Source organism: Dermochelys coriacea, chromosome 5 (assembly GCF_009764565.3).
Source record: "Dermochelys coriacea isolate rDerCor1 chromosome 5, rDerCor1.pri.v4, whole genome shotgun sequence".
NCBI classification, from domain to species: Eukaryota; Metazoa; Chordata; order Testudines; family Dermochelyidae; genus Dermochelys; species Dermochelys coriacea.
Genome location: NC_050072.1, coordinates 3453948 through 3468390, shown reverse-complemented (window position 1 = coordinate 3468390; position 14443 = coordinate 3453948).

Genomic DNA, 14443 nt, shown 5'->3' with positions numbered 1-14443 from the left:
TAATCTGTGTACCACGGTTTGTGTAATTGTGTGTGTGAGAGAGAGAGAGAGAGAGGCTATGGGGGAATGTAAGACAATGTACGAGAGACAGTATTTGTGTGAGTATGAGTGTGTGCATGCGTGCGTCTGTGTGTTTAAGAGGCAAAGATGGATTGGTTGTATGCATATGACTGTGTGTGTAACAGCAGCTGGGTGCAAGACAGTGTGTATGTGTGAGACTGTGTGTGTACTATGTTGTGTGTGAAACAGTGTGCTTTTGTGTATTACTGTTTGCAGGGTTGTGAGAGCATGTTTGTTTAAAGGCATGTGTATTTGAGAGATTCACAGATTCCAAGGTCCGAAGGGACCACTGTGATTATCTCGTCTGACCTCCTGTAGAACATACCCCACAGAACTCCCCCCAGATAATGCCTGGAGCAGACTTTTTAGGAAAACGTCCAACCTTGATTTTAAAATTGCCAATAATGGAGAATCCACCACAAACCTTGGTAAATTGTTCCAGTGGCTAATTACTCTCACATAAAAATGTACACCTTATTTCCGTTCTGAATTTGTCTAGCTTCAACTTCCAGCCATTGGCTCGTGTTAGACCTTTGTCTGCTAGACGGAAGAGCCCATAATTAAATATTTGTTCCCCACATCGGTACTTATACTCTGTAATCAAGTCACGCCTTAACCTTTTCTTTTTTAAGCTGAATGGACTGAGCTCCTTGAGTCTATCACCGTAGGCCATGTTTTCTAATCCTTTCATCATTCTCATGGCACTTCTCTCAACCTTCTCCAATTTCTCAACAGCCTTCTTGAATCGGGGACAGAACCGGACTCAGGATTCCAGCAGCGGTTGCACCAGTGCCAGATACAGAGGTAAAATAGCCTCTCCACTTCTGCTTCAGATTCCCATTTATGCGAGATTATGCGTTTGGAGATGGTCTGTGTGGGTGTGTGAACAATGTACAATCTCAGGAGGCATGTGTGTGATGGTGCGTGTGTACGTGAGTGCCAGACTGTTTTTGCATGGCACGGGGTAGTGTGTATTGTCACAGTGTGTGTGTGAGAGAGAGGTTATGGAGGGCCAACTATAGCAACAGGGCTTATCTAAAACTAGCTCCTTGAGGCCCTGGTTGATATGCCCATGACAAGGCAAAAGCAGAAAAATTCAAAGGCTACATGGGGATGTTTCATGTCTTGTTTCATGTCTGACAGCAAAACTCCTCTCTAAAACATGCTGTTCCCTGCCATATAATGCTTCAGCTCTGGCCTTCTTCCCAAACCCCTTTAAGAAAGAAGCGGCAGCAGGACAGCGTGGCCCTCTGAAGAGAAAGTGTCTCATCCTAGCACTGAGCACTTCAGACGCTCACGTCTGAGCCTTGTCAAGCGCCAGGCACCTGAGCGTTTTGGGTTGTGGGGGAGCTGATTGACAGCTACTCCCGTGAAGTGCTGAATACAAAGAGCTTCCTTCGCTAAGCCCGTTCAGAGGCTGGGAGGAGACTCTATTATTGATCCCTTGGTGATTTGATTGGCTTCCAGTGTCCTAGAGCTGGCCTGCTTCCCTGACCCAGAGAGGCAATTACACAACCAAAACAGAGCAAAGTAAAAGCTGTAGCTAGAAAAACCCATCAAGAAGTAACATCTTTAGCTGAGGTTTTAAAGCGGCCTAAGACTCGGGTCTGAAACCCAAGGGGTGGCAGATGGCACCGCCTGGGCAGGGAACTCGGGGAATTGTGCAGGCTTCAGCACCGCGATGGAGAGGTTAAGGGCAATGTAACGCCTCAGGGCAGAGGGCTGGCCAGGGCTTTTTGATCTGCTCCTGCTATTTCTTCTTCGTTTCTAGGCATTGTGGGAGGCTCAGGGCTCATGGGGAAGATGGAGCTGGCTATGGAAGATGTGTCGAGAAATAGCAAACTCCGACAAAAGGCTGATTGCTGGAGCTGAGAAATAATTAGGAATGGAGGAAACTAAGACACCTGAAACCTGCAGGGGGGAGAGAATACAAAGGAAGCAACCAATGCATTCTATTGACTGTGTGTCATAGACTCTATACTGCTAATACATGACACTAGTTGTTCCAGTCACACACTTTAGGGTGGCTCCTTTCTTCCTAACCCAGGGGTCTCTCTAGGTGAGGATCACGTTACTGTAATATCTGAGCACCTGACGACCTCTAATGCATTGATCCTCTCAATACCCAATACCTTTGTGAGGCAGGGCAAGAGCTATTATCCCCATGGTACAGATGGGGAAACTGAGGCACAGAGTGACACAAAGGTATTTAGGTGCCTAGCTTTGGGGAGCTGGGGATAAGTAGTTTGCCCAGGGCTTTTGATAGAGCTGGGGGTTGCACCAATGTCGTTCAGCTCCTATCCTAGGCATGTGCCGGTCAGATTCAGAGCTACTCAGAGGTCAGCAAACTTTGGATCCCATAGGAGGTTTAGCAGAACCTGAGACCCCATGAGCCCAATTCATCGCTGCCACTTGGCACCAGTGTAAGTATCTTCCCAAGGACCAGGGCAGGGAAGAACCAGGTCCCATGGCTCTGTGCTGTCTCCCTGAGATGGGCTGTCCTCTGAGGTTCTCCCCTTTCCTTCTGTGCATGTGTCTTAGCTGCACAACGGGGCCAGGTAGCCTGACTACCCCCAAGGGCACAGGCCTTGGGAATAGCATAGAACTAGATCCACATGGGCAGGATTCAATGGCACGGACTTCCTGACAGGGCTCGCCCCTGAGCTCCGATCCCCTTGTCACCACTGGAGCTCCAGGCACCAACAACTGGGGTGTCGAGGAGAGGGTTTCTGTACCGGCTCGCCCGCAGGGATGGCCAGCACAGAGGTCACTGAGTGCCAGCAGGGACGGTTTTCAAGATGCTGACACTTGCCTATTAGGATCTAGACTAAGAACCCAGCAACTCATTTCCTCTAGGTCACCAACTAGCCGTCAGTTGGTAACAGCTTCCAGTCCCTGCTGTGAGCGCAGTGGGTCTACAGGTGTGACTAGCAGAGTCTAGTGACTTGTCCCCAGTAGGAACTGCTGAGCTAGCAAGATGATCCTGGCTGTTATGAACAGGTGTCTGAGGGGTCCAAGGAGTTGCTAAACGCAACTGGCGTTTCCGGAGCCCCTTCACTCCAGTCATTTCAAACATCAGTTAATCCAGCTTCCCAACCCCCCTATGAGATAACGCCAGTGTCTCAGATTCTCAGAGGGGGAAACTGAGACACGGAGAGGTGCAGTGACTTGCCAAAGGCCACCCAGCGAGTCAGCAGTAGAGCTGGGAATGGAACCCAGGAGTCTTGGCTCTGTTTTTCCCTGACCACTAGCCAGCATTCCTTCCTGTGCTCATAACAACTTCCTAGATGAGAATGTCTCACCTTTATGTAGGGCCTACCAGCTGGAAAGATTCCAAAGGGCTTTAGAAAGGTAAACACGTAACCTGTGACTCAACTGCAGCCACCTCTGGGGTGGAACAATGCCACTGTTTAACAGCCCACAGCAATGCCACAGCACAATTTAGGGCTGAAAGAAAGAGCCATGCACACCACAGAATCTATCCTACAATGAGCTAGTGTAATCCCCAGGCTTGCATTGCGGTATCTAGTACGTAAGGGAAGGAACAGTGGGGAAGGTACGTAGTTTTTGGGTTTTTGTTTCGGGGACTCTGCCTGCAGACTTGCCAGAGCCAGGCAGGGTTACTATGTTGGTGGGGCTAGAATAAACCAGTAGGGTTGCCAACTTTCTAATCACACAAAACCAAATACCCCTTCCCCGAGGCCCCACCCCTGCCTCTACTCTGAGGCCTTGCTCCTGCTCGCTCCACCCCCCCCCGTCACTCGCTGTCCCCCACACTCACTCACTTTCACCTGGCTGGGGTAGGGTGTTGGGGTTGGGGTTGGAGGGGGTGACGGCTCCGGCTGGGGGTGCGGGCTCTGGGGTGGGGCCAGGGATGAGGGGTTTGGGATGTGGGAGAGGGCTCTGGGCTGGGGCAGGGGTTGAGGTGCGGGATGGGTGGGTATGGGCTCTGGGCCAGGAGTGAAGGCTCCAGGTGGGGCCAGGAGGGGTTCATAGAATCATAGAAGATGAGGGTTGGAAGAGACCTCAGGAGGTCAGCTAGTCCAACTCCCTGCTCAAAGCAGGACCAACCCCAACTAAATCAAAGTGCTCTGGGCTGGGGCAGGGGGTTGAGGTGTGGGGGTGGTGAGGACTGATTCTGGGGGTGCAGGCTCTGGAGGGTGGCTGGGGCTGAGGGATTCGGAGTGCGGGAGGGGGTGCGGGCTCCGGCTGGGGGTGTGGACTCTGGGATGGGGCCGGGGATGAGAGGTTTGGGGTGAAGGAAGAGGCTCCAGACTGGGTCTGGGGGTTGGGGTGCGGGGGTGAGGGCTCCGGCTGGGGGTGGGAGCTCTGGGGTGGGGCCGGAGATGAGGGGTTTGGGATGCAGGAGGGGGCTGGGGCAGGGTATTGGCGGGTGCGGGCTCCTGGAGGGAGTGTAGGTGTTGGAGAGAACTCCAGGCTAGGGCAGGTGGTTGGGTGCGGCAGAAGGTTTGGGGTGCAGGGTCCCAGGGGTACTTACGTGGCTCCCAGAAGCAGCCGACAGGTCCCTGCAGCCCCTAGGTGCATGGACAGCCAGGGAGGCTCCGTGCGCTGCCCTTGCACCCGCAGGCGCCATCCCCACAGCTTTCATTGGTCGCAGTTCCCGGCCAATGGGAGCTGCAGAGCCGGCACTCAGGGTAGAGGCAGCGCGCGGAGCCTCCCTGGCTGGCCACGAGTCTAGGGGCTGCAGGAATCTGGTGGCCACTTCCGGGAGCCGCGCGGAGCTAGGGCAGGCAGAGAGCCTGCCTTAGCCCTGGGCCCCCACTGTGCTGCCCACCGGACTTTTCATGACCCTGGTTGGCGGCTCTGACCACAGCCGCCAGGGTCCCATTTTGACCAGGCGTTCCAGTCGAAAACCAGATGCCTGGCAACCCTATAAACCAGAAATGGGGTGTGGCCCTCACTGGGTGTTCTCATTAGCTGCGTGAAGCTGCTTGGGTGATATCCACTGTGGGCAAGCAGCCTGGCCCGACACATCCAGAGTCACTCTCAGAGTGGAACCAATGTGAATGCAAGAGGAGTGAGAGGAGTTTACAAATAGGGGGAGTGAGAACAGAGCCAGGCTGGAATGGAGAACTCAGTGGAGCAGCACAAGGACAAGATGGCTACACTGTGCGGATTGAGATCCAGAGATTTGCCAGTTTGTTCGATTCAGATTGCAGCCTCCTGCTTCCCGCTGGGGAAGGAGCGGAGTAGAACTGCTGCAGGCTGTGCAAACTGCAGACACTCAAAGGGAGTTTGCAGGAGACACTGGGACTCCCCCAGCTTTAAGATGCTGGAGTGCCTTGCAGGGTTTGAACTCGGTTTTGCAGAGACTGAGCAGGGTAAGTCCTCCCAAAAAAGAGCCCGAATAGACACAATATACGTTTGCACGTGCAGGATTATATTTTGCAAGTGAGCTTGTGATAGTAACAAGTATTAAAATTTGGAGACACCCGCCCCCCCAAAAGTGCTGTCTTTAGCAGAGTGATTAGTAACAGTATTTGCAGTAGCATCAAGGGCTGAAGCAAACCGTTATGTGTTCAGAGAGAGAGATTTAGTCAATGCTTTATGTAGGAGATTTTGTGGCCCTCTCCTTCTATCAGAGATTGAACTCAGTATGAAATATAGACACATCAAGGTCCCGAAGAGACTAAACTCTGGCCGGTCCCACAGCAGAGGTGCAGGAAGAGGAAAGAAATCCTGGACCTGACATTAGCCTATCATCTTCCCTAAACCCATTAACTAGCACCTGGTCAAGGGGCCCAGTGCTGCCTTTAGAAGTGGTATAAATGGATGCAACTCTGTTGGCTTTGCCTGATCTGAATTAGGTCCAGGAGCTCATTAGGGTGGGACCATCCAGTCCATCCCCCTGTGCTGTGACCATACCTGACCAATGGCTGCCTAGTGTTAGCTGTGGGTCTCCCTCAATTCCATCGCATGGGGCAGAGCGTTCCATTGCCTGGGCACTTCTCAGGAAGCCAGAGAGCGCGGCCGGGTCACTTCGCGTGTGGCAGTAACTGAGGAGTTGCCTGGCCCAGCTGAAGCTCAGAAGGCATCCAGCCACCCAGCAAACACAGCCAATCTCTGTGATTTCTTCCTACCAGCAGGGGAGGCTATAAACTGTAGTACGGTATTAAACTGGCTCAGGCACACCACTGTCCTCTGCTGGGTGGACCAGAACTGCTCACCTGTGTGTCATAAGCCCCGTACTGCTAATAGTCAAGGGTGGTTCTCCAGATCAAGGAGTGAGGGCCTGTGGTTTTTGGAGCAGGAAAGTCTGAACTCTGTCCCCACAGAGACCATGATGCTGTCAATCAGGTAACAGGACAAAGGTGATAGAGGAGCAGCTGTCCAGAGGTGCTTAGCCCCAGCAGGTCCCATGGACTTCAGCTGTGGCTGTGGAGGTTCAGCACCTCCAAAAATCAGACCCAATGTGACTGGGTATCTTCAAGGAGAGTGAGAGAAATGGACAGATAAACAATTTAAGCTGCAACTGGACTCAATATAAATAAAAAAAACAAACAGTGAAGGTCACGTGCCAATGGCTGTAGGGTTGTTTCAGAATGTACAGTGCAGATCCTGGATGCTAGAAAATAGGATGGATCAGACCTGAGATCCATCTGGTCCAGTACCCTGTCCCTGACAGTGATCAGCATGAGATGTTTCAGAGGCAGATGTAAGGACCCTGCAGTAGCAGGTGTGGGACAATCTGGGCATCACATACGTCTCATCCTTGTCTCCAATAGTTAGAAACTGGCTTAAGCGCTGAAGCAGGAGGTTTTATATCCCTTTCAAAATCAGCATTAACTATTAAGCCTGGGATAGTCTTGTTTTCCATATAAATGTCCCATCTCTCATGGCCTCAATTATTTCCTGTGCCAGTGAGTTCCACAGTCTAAATCCACTTGGTGTGAAAAAGTATTCCCTTGTCTCTGTTGTGAATTTTCTGCCTTTTTATTTTCGTTGAGTGTCTCCTTGTGTTCTGAGACACCTAGAACAGGAATTCCTGATCTCCTGCCTCCAGACCATTTCCTATGTTATACACGTCATCAAGTCCACCCTTCTTCTTTTCTGCAAGGTGACATTCCCAACCTTTTCAGTCTCTCTTCATAGGAAAGTTTTTTCCAGCCCTTGATCATTCTCCCCACTCTTCTCTGAGTCCCCCTGAGTTCCGCAATTTCCTTTTTGAGATGGGGTGCGTGGTACCAGCATCAATATCCCGATGAGGCCACACCACTGAGTTATAGAAGAGGCATTAGAATATTTTTGGCATTATTCTCTATCCCGTTCCTAACGCATCCTAACAACTTGTTTGCTTTCCAGACCGTAGCAGCACATTAAGCAGAGATTTTCACTGCTCTGTCTACAATGTAGGTCCCTTTCTTGTGCTGACTGGTTTGGTTGGAACCCTTTGGGTGTCGAGGAGTTTTCCACTCCAATGTGCATTATTCTGAATTTATCAACACTGAATTTCATTGGCCAGGCTGCCCATTCACCTTAGCTTGTTTAGATCTCGCTTAAGTTCCTCACAGTCCTCACTGGACTTGACTAACCTACATAATTGTGTGTCATCTGCAAATTTTGCTACTTCCCTGCTCTGGCCCCTTTCGATATCGTTGCTAGAACATAGTAGATAACAGGACCTAATAAGAAACCTCAAGGCCTGGCTGCTAATTTTTTGCCATGATGAAAATATCCCATTTAATCCCAGTCTTTGCGCTCTGCCTCCTAGCCAGTTTTGACCAATGACGATACTTTGCATCTCTCCCCATGACTACTTTGTCTCTTTAGCAGCCTTTTGTGCAGGATCTTGTAAAAGGCTTTTTTGGAAACCTGGATAAATGATAACAAATTTATTTGAGCATAAGCTTTCGTGAGCTACAGCTCACTTCATAAGATGCATCCGATGAAGTGAGCTGTAGCTCACGAAAGCTTATGCTCTAATAAATTTGTTAGTATCTAAAGTGCCACAAGTACTCCTTTTCTTTTTTGCGAATACAGACTAACAAGGCTGCTACTCTGAAACCTGGATAAATGATGAATACCTGGGATACGCTGGTGACTTTGTCATTTTGACCCAGAGATTTTGGCTTTGCTTTCTGATGCTCTGATTTATTTAGCTGGCTCAGTGTGATAAACACCAAGGTTGGGGAATGATTACTGAAAGAAACCTGCAATTCCGTGATAAATGCACAAAATGAAAACGCTGTGAAAGTACGTATCACTAGCCTGTTTGAGATGAGGGTCACTTGTTGGACTTCAATGCAATCCTCACCATGCAAATTAAACAGTCACTTTCCCTCCTGTAAAAATTTTGGCTACAAGTGAAAAGTGCCACGGGGGAGACCTTGGGCCGTGGGGGAAGACCTGGTGCTCAAAAGTACACCTCTGAGTAGGGTGACCACCCATCCTGAATTGGGTGGGACAGTCCCGAAATGCAGAGTTCAAGTCCCGGTCCTGGGATGAATGACTCTGGGACAGCATTTGTCCCAGATTCCCTGTGGCACTGCTCTGCGCCTTCCCGAGGCTCAGGGGCAGTGTCAATAGGGTTGCCAACCTGGAGTCCCCAGGAATTAAAGATTATGTCATGTGATGAGACCTCCAGGAATACGTCCAGCCAAAATTGGCAACCCTAGGTGCCAGCCTCTTTCAGGTGGGGGAGGGGGGGAGCTGAGGTGGGCCTTAGCCCCCCCCGCTCCTCTTCTTCCCCCTGAGGCCCCACCCCTGGCCAGGCTGGAAAGCGGAGCCAGGCAGTAGTAAGAGCCACCCAGGGAGCCCGAGCCTCTGTGGGGAGCCCCAGAGTCCCGGACCCTCCACCTGCCCTGGATGGCATGCCCCTGGGGTGTGGGAACACGATCCAGGGGATGCTCTTGGTCACTCCAGCCCCCCACCCAGGGCAGGTGGAGGGTCCAGGGCTTCTCACTGCAGCCTGGGCTCCCTGGGCGGCTCTTACCATGGCCCGGCTCTGGCTTCTGGCGTGGCTAGGGGGCGGGGCCTCAGGGAGAAGAGGATGAGCAGGGGGCGGGGCCTTGGGGAGAAGAGGAGGAGTCAGGGTGGGGCCACAGAAGGGGGTGGGGCTCCAGCACGTGTCCCACTTTTGCGTTTTGAAAAGGCACCTCCGAGACCCAGCCGTGTTAATCAGAAATGGGGCCTAGCCAGAGCGTGTGGCCTCACCGTCCTGTCAGCAGAGCCTTGTTAACACCGGCAAGCGGGTTGGCACGAGAGGCCTGTCAAGTTGCAGATTCAAAGCTAGCCCGGTGCAGCCTGCAGAAACGCGCTCAGTTCTCTTTTCCCCCCACCCCAAATCCGGGCACCCCCTCATGCACGCTCCCCCTCCCCTTTTCGTTCTCCGGGAGGATCTGAAGCAAAGAGCTCCATGGTGGTGATTAGCTTGTTGATTCACAGCTGCCTAACCACCAGCGGCTGATTTCGTCCCTGCGAATAACAGGTTGCGCGTGTGAGAGCAGGAGAGCCAGATGTGGGGGCACCTGAGACAGGGGCTGATTATCCCCGGCCGTGACGGCTGCAGCTGAGGGACAGCTGCCGTGTGTTCCTGCGTCTCTGAGCGGCAGGGACCAGCTTGGCTCTGGATAAGTGTAGCGCGCAGCCTCCCCTACTGCCCCTCGTACATGAAGGGAGGTGTGGGCAAGGACGATGCACCACTGGGGACCCTCAGCCAGGCTCAGACGTCCCCGCTGATGTCTGTGACAACAGGGCACGAGGCTCAAGATAGCCCAGGTGCCGCACACGCTGTGACAACGTTTGTTTGATGAGCCCAGCAGCGGGTCTATGCTGTGTGGCCAGTGGGGATGGATTGTACACTCCCCTAGCCGGGGAAGCTGGTACCCGCTCAGCTCCCTGTATGGGCCACCCCTTGCACTGCTGTACCCCTGGGGGGTGGGAGAGATTGTTAGCACCTGGGGGCCTCGGGATTGCAACACAAGCTTCTCTGGCCTGAGCTAAAAGACCCACTTCCGTTAGCTGAGGCTGTCTGTTTGCGACTCAGCCACCAGCAGAGGGGGTGGAAGGGATCTGGGTTGCAGACGCACGCAGGGGCGTGGCTGTATGTACGCCACCGTGGCTGGCTACAGTCACAGATGGCAAGCTGGTACTGACGTGGGCATTCACGCAGCGATTAGTGCCTATAAAGCACCCCCCAGGCTCTGGGGACCCCTTAGTCTTTGGCGTCGCAGCGGAGGAAGGCTCATTAGGTCTGATTTGCAGTGGTAGGTTCAGTAATGTGGACGTTTGCTTCATAGGGAACTGGACTGAGACCTGGGGAAGTTTGGATCCATTCCAAACCCAAGCGTTGTCATCAAGCCCCTCTCTGCTGCTCAACTGTTGACAAAGGATCTCTCCACCGGTCTCTGCCTGTCTGTCGCATTTGTAGTGTGATGGAGACCTCAGGGACCAGCTGCTGCTCTAACCCACAGTCAGAGGCAAATTAAGATTTATTGGGTTCCTGAGCACAAAGAACTTTTGGGCCCCGCACATCCTGGGGGCCCAGGGCTGCCAGAAGCAGGAGAGCCAGGGGGGCCATGGTCCCGCCACTTTTAAAAGTGCCTGAGGTGGGCCTTAGCCCCTCCTCGTCATGGGGTTCTGCTCCCCCTCTCCTCCCTGAGGCCCAGCCACATGGCCAGACTGGAAGCTGGAGCGGGACCATGGTAAGAGCCACCCAGGGAGCCCAAGGCCACTGCGGGGACCCCTGGACCCTTCACCTGCCCTGGGCGGTGCGCCCCAGGGGGCAGAGACACAGGCCAGTGGCTGCTCTCAGGCACTGTTGAGCTCAGCTGAAATGAGCTTGGCATGGTTCCTACCATCCCAGTCGAGGAGAGGTTCCTTTTCAGCTCATCTGATGGGATGCTGCCTACAGGTCCTGCTGGTACCAGCTTGCATCTCAACTGTGGCAATGGATAGGACAGGATCTCTGCCCAGGCTGGCCCACCCCCATTTCAGGTCCTCAGAGTTCGACACAATGGCAGGAAAGGGGGTTTATTTCGGACAGGCAAGGTCCAAGTGCTGTTGCTCTGGCTGCTAAATGGGAAGAAGGCTGGTTTGTGTTCAGGACCCAGCTTGGGGTGTCAGGACAGCTGGATTCCAGTCCCAGCTCTGTCTGAACTCATCTAGACCTTCAGCAAGGAACTCAAATGTCTCAGATTCCCCATCATTACCATGGTGGGGGGGGGGCTCAGTGCTCACTCACCCCACCGAGGTGATGGCCGAAGGCCAGACAAGCTGCAATTGGTTCATACTCCACCGTGTCCATCCATTTCTCCTCACTGACTCAAGAGTCTGCCATCGTGCCATGGGCTAGTTGGGCTTCCTGATGGGGAAGAGACAGAGCTGCTGCTGCTAGCGTCAAGGTCGCTCCTAACAGAGCAAGTCTGTAGCCAAGACATCTCTATTCCAGTCGTACTGGTTAAACCCTGTGAACTCCCATTTAGTCCCTCTCTCTCATCCAGGGCAGGACTGTTCCCTGTGGTCTATGCTCCAGGGTTTGGTCCCATCTGGTTTCAAATGTCCCAGGAGATGGGGTTCCCACCCCCTCCCTGAGCGGCAATTCCATCTCATTGCCAGGAACTTTTTCCCAGTATTCAGCCTACCTTTTCCCTTGCTGAATTTTTTCCCATTGCTTCCAGTTCAACCGCTCAGCTGAGTTCTCCTGCCCCGGTGCTTACATCCTACAGGAGCTAGCAGGCTGTTATTTACGACCTTGCTGCTCCATTCAAGTTATAGCTTCACCAAACAATTTAGCTGATTTACTCTCCCCTCTCAATCCATCTCTCCAGCCCCCTTAATCACTGTTTGCTGCTGTTCCCTGAACTGCTTCCAAGTGCTCAATATCTTTCTGGTGCTTAGGTGCCCACATATGAGTGCAGTATCCCAGATGCAGGTTCTTGAGCGCGCTGGAGAGATGGGGGAACTCAGGGGGCTTCCAAAGCTGCAAGCCCATGAATGCTCTTGGCTTCCATCAGCTGGCCAGGGAGAGATGTTCACTGTCTTCTGAACAACATGGAGTTGAATGGCTCCACCCTTCATCTACAGCTTGAGGGTAGGTCTTTTATGAGTTATGACTGAATGTCACCAGACCTGCTCCCTAACCCATGCTCAGTAGGAGAAGCAAAGCACATGGGAACTCAGGCAATGCTGCAGGGCAGGCTGAGTGCAGAAGCAGGGTGCAGGGGAGCAAAGAATACCATTGATTGGACTAAGAATGGGCAAAGATCATCCCACCCACCCCAGGTCAGAACCATGGGCCCATCTACCCTGGTATCCCTCCTCTTCCCTTCCACCCCATGGGGTTACTGCTGATACTGTAACAAAACTGTAACCACCTCTGACTTCCTTGCTCTATTCCGTTCAGGTTCTAACCTGCCCACACCTGAGCACGTCTCGTGACATGACGCTCATCTGTCCCACTTGTCTGTTCACAGCAATAGCAGGGACAGATCCTGCATCTTCCACCCCTTCAGCTCCAAGAGAATCGCTGTTGAAGGGTGGCAGTGCAGGACCAGTGGCACAGAGCTGAGCAATTCCTGTTCTTCCCTGGAGAGGGCAGTGGTGCCATTGTTGGCTTATTGCAACGGTTTGAACATATTCCTCTGCCTTCTTTCATTTTTAGCCTGCACGCTGCCATCCCCGGGATCCCTTGCCTTTGGGAGATGTCATCAGATATCCCTACAGGGCCAGGTTCTGATCTCATTTACACTCATGTAAACCAGAGTGATTTCAACAGAGATACTCCAGTTTTGTCACCGAGAGGAGAACTGAACCTGCAGGATACACAGCTGCACTGGGAAATGTCTGAAGCCTGCCTCCCCCTCTGACACACACATGCTAATACGCTCGCAAACAGTAATGTCACCCAGGAGCAAATAGGCAAAGTGCATTGCACACAGAGTCCCATCAGTGCAGAAAAGTCAGCCATCGCTTTCCTAAAGCAATGGATAATTAAGCATTTCAGGCAGCTCCTGCCTGTTCTGTCCATTTATACAGACTTTAGCTATCAGAGAAGTGCAGTTTATTCTATAACAGGGAGGGGTGGACATAGCAGCTTAGGGGCCGGGTTAAGGACAATGAACCAATCATGATTGCTTGTGAAATTCCTCTGCCATGTAAATATGGCTTTCTGCTGCAATTGGTTAACTCTTGCCAAGCTTCCCGGATGAACTAAAACATCTGCTCCACTGACAGTGTCAAAGAGATGGTGCCTGCAGCCTGATTTGCCCATTTTCTCTCATCACTTGGGCCAATAGCTTGGCTGCAGCAGAAGGCAGCTGTAGGCCTGGCTGTCGACTGGGGCGTTTCACACAGGCTGCCCCAACTTCTAAGGAGTGTGAATTAGACAGGGGAGCCCAGCTTTGTGGTCTCAGTTAAAGAGCACTGACAAGGAGGGCTTTTTGCAGCAGGTGTGTCACTGCGGGCTTCAGTTGAGCACACGTAAGAGAGAGACACTATTTCACAGCTGGGGACAATGTATACCTTCAAATCAGCGGCACTGCTATGGGTACCCGCCTGGACCCACAGTATGCCAACATTTTTATGGCTGACTTAGAACAACACTTCCTCAGCTCTCGTCCCCTAATGCCCCTACTCTACTTGCGCTACTTTGATGACATCTTCATCATCTGGACCCATGGAAAAGAAGCCCTTGAGGAATTCCACCAAGATTTCAACAATTTCCATCCCACCAACAACCTCAGCCTGGACCAGTCCACACAAGAGACACAGTGCTAATAAGCGATGGTCGCATAAACACCACCCTATACTGGAAAACTGCTGAACACTATTCCTACCTACATACCTCCAGCTTTCATCCAGACCACACCACACGATCCATTGTCTACAGCCAAGCTCTACGATATAACCGCATTTGCTCCAACCCCTCAGACAGAGACAAACACCTACAAGATCTCTATCATGCATTCCTACAACTACAATACCCACCTGCTGAAGTGAAGAAACAGATGGACAGAGCCAGAAGAGTACCCAGAAGTCACTTACTACAGGACAGGCCCAACAAAGAAAATAACAGAACGCCACTAGCCATCACCTTCAGCCCCCAACTAAAACCTCTCCAACGCATCATCAAGGATCTACAATCTATCCTGAAGGATGACCCATCACTCTCACAGATCTTGGGAGACAGGCCAGGCCTTGCTTACAGACCCCAACCTGAAGCAAATACTCACCAGCAACCACAAACCACACAACAGAACCACTAACCCAGGAACCTATCCTTGCAACAAAGCCCGTTGCCAACTGTGTCCACATATCTATTCAGGGGACACCATCATAGGGCCTAATCACATCAGCCACACTATCAGAGGCTCGTTCACCTGCACATCTACCAATGTGATATATGCCATCATGTGCCAGCAAT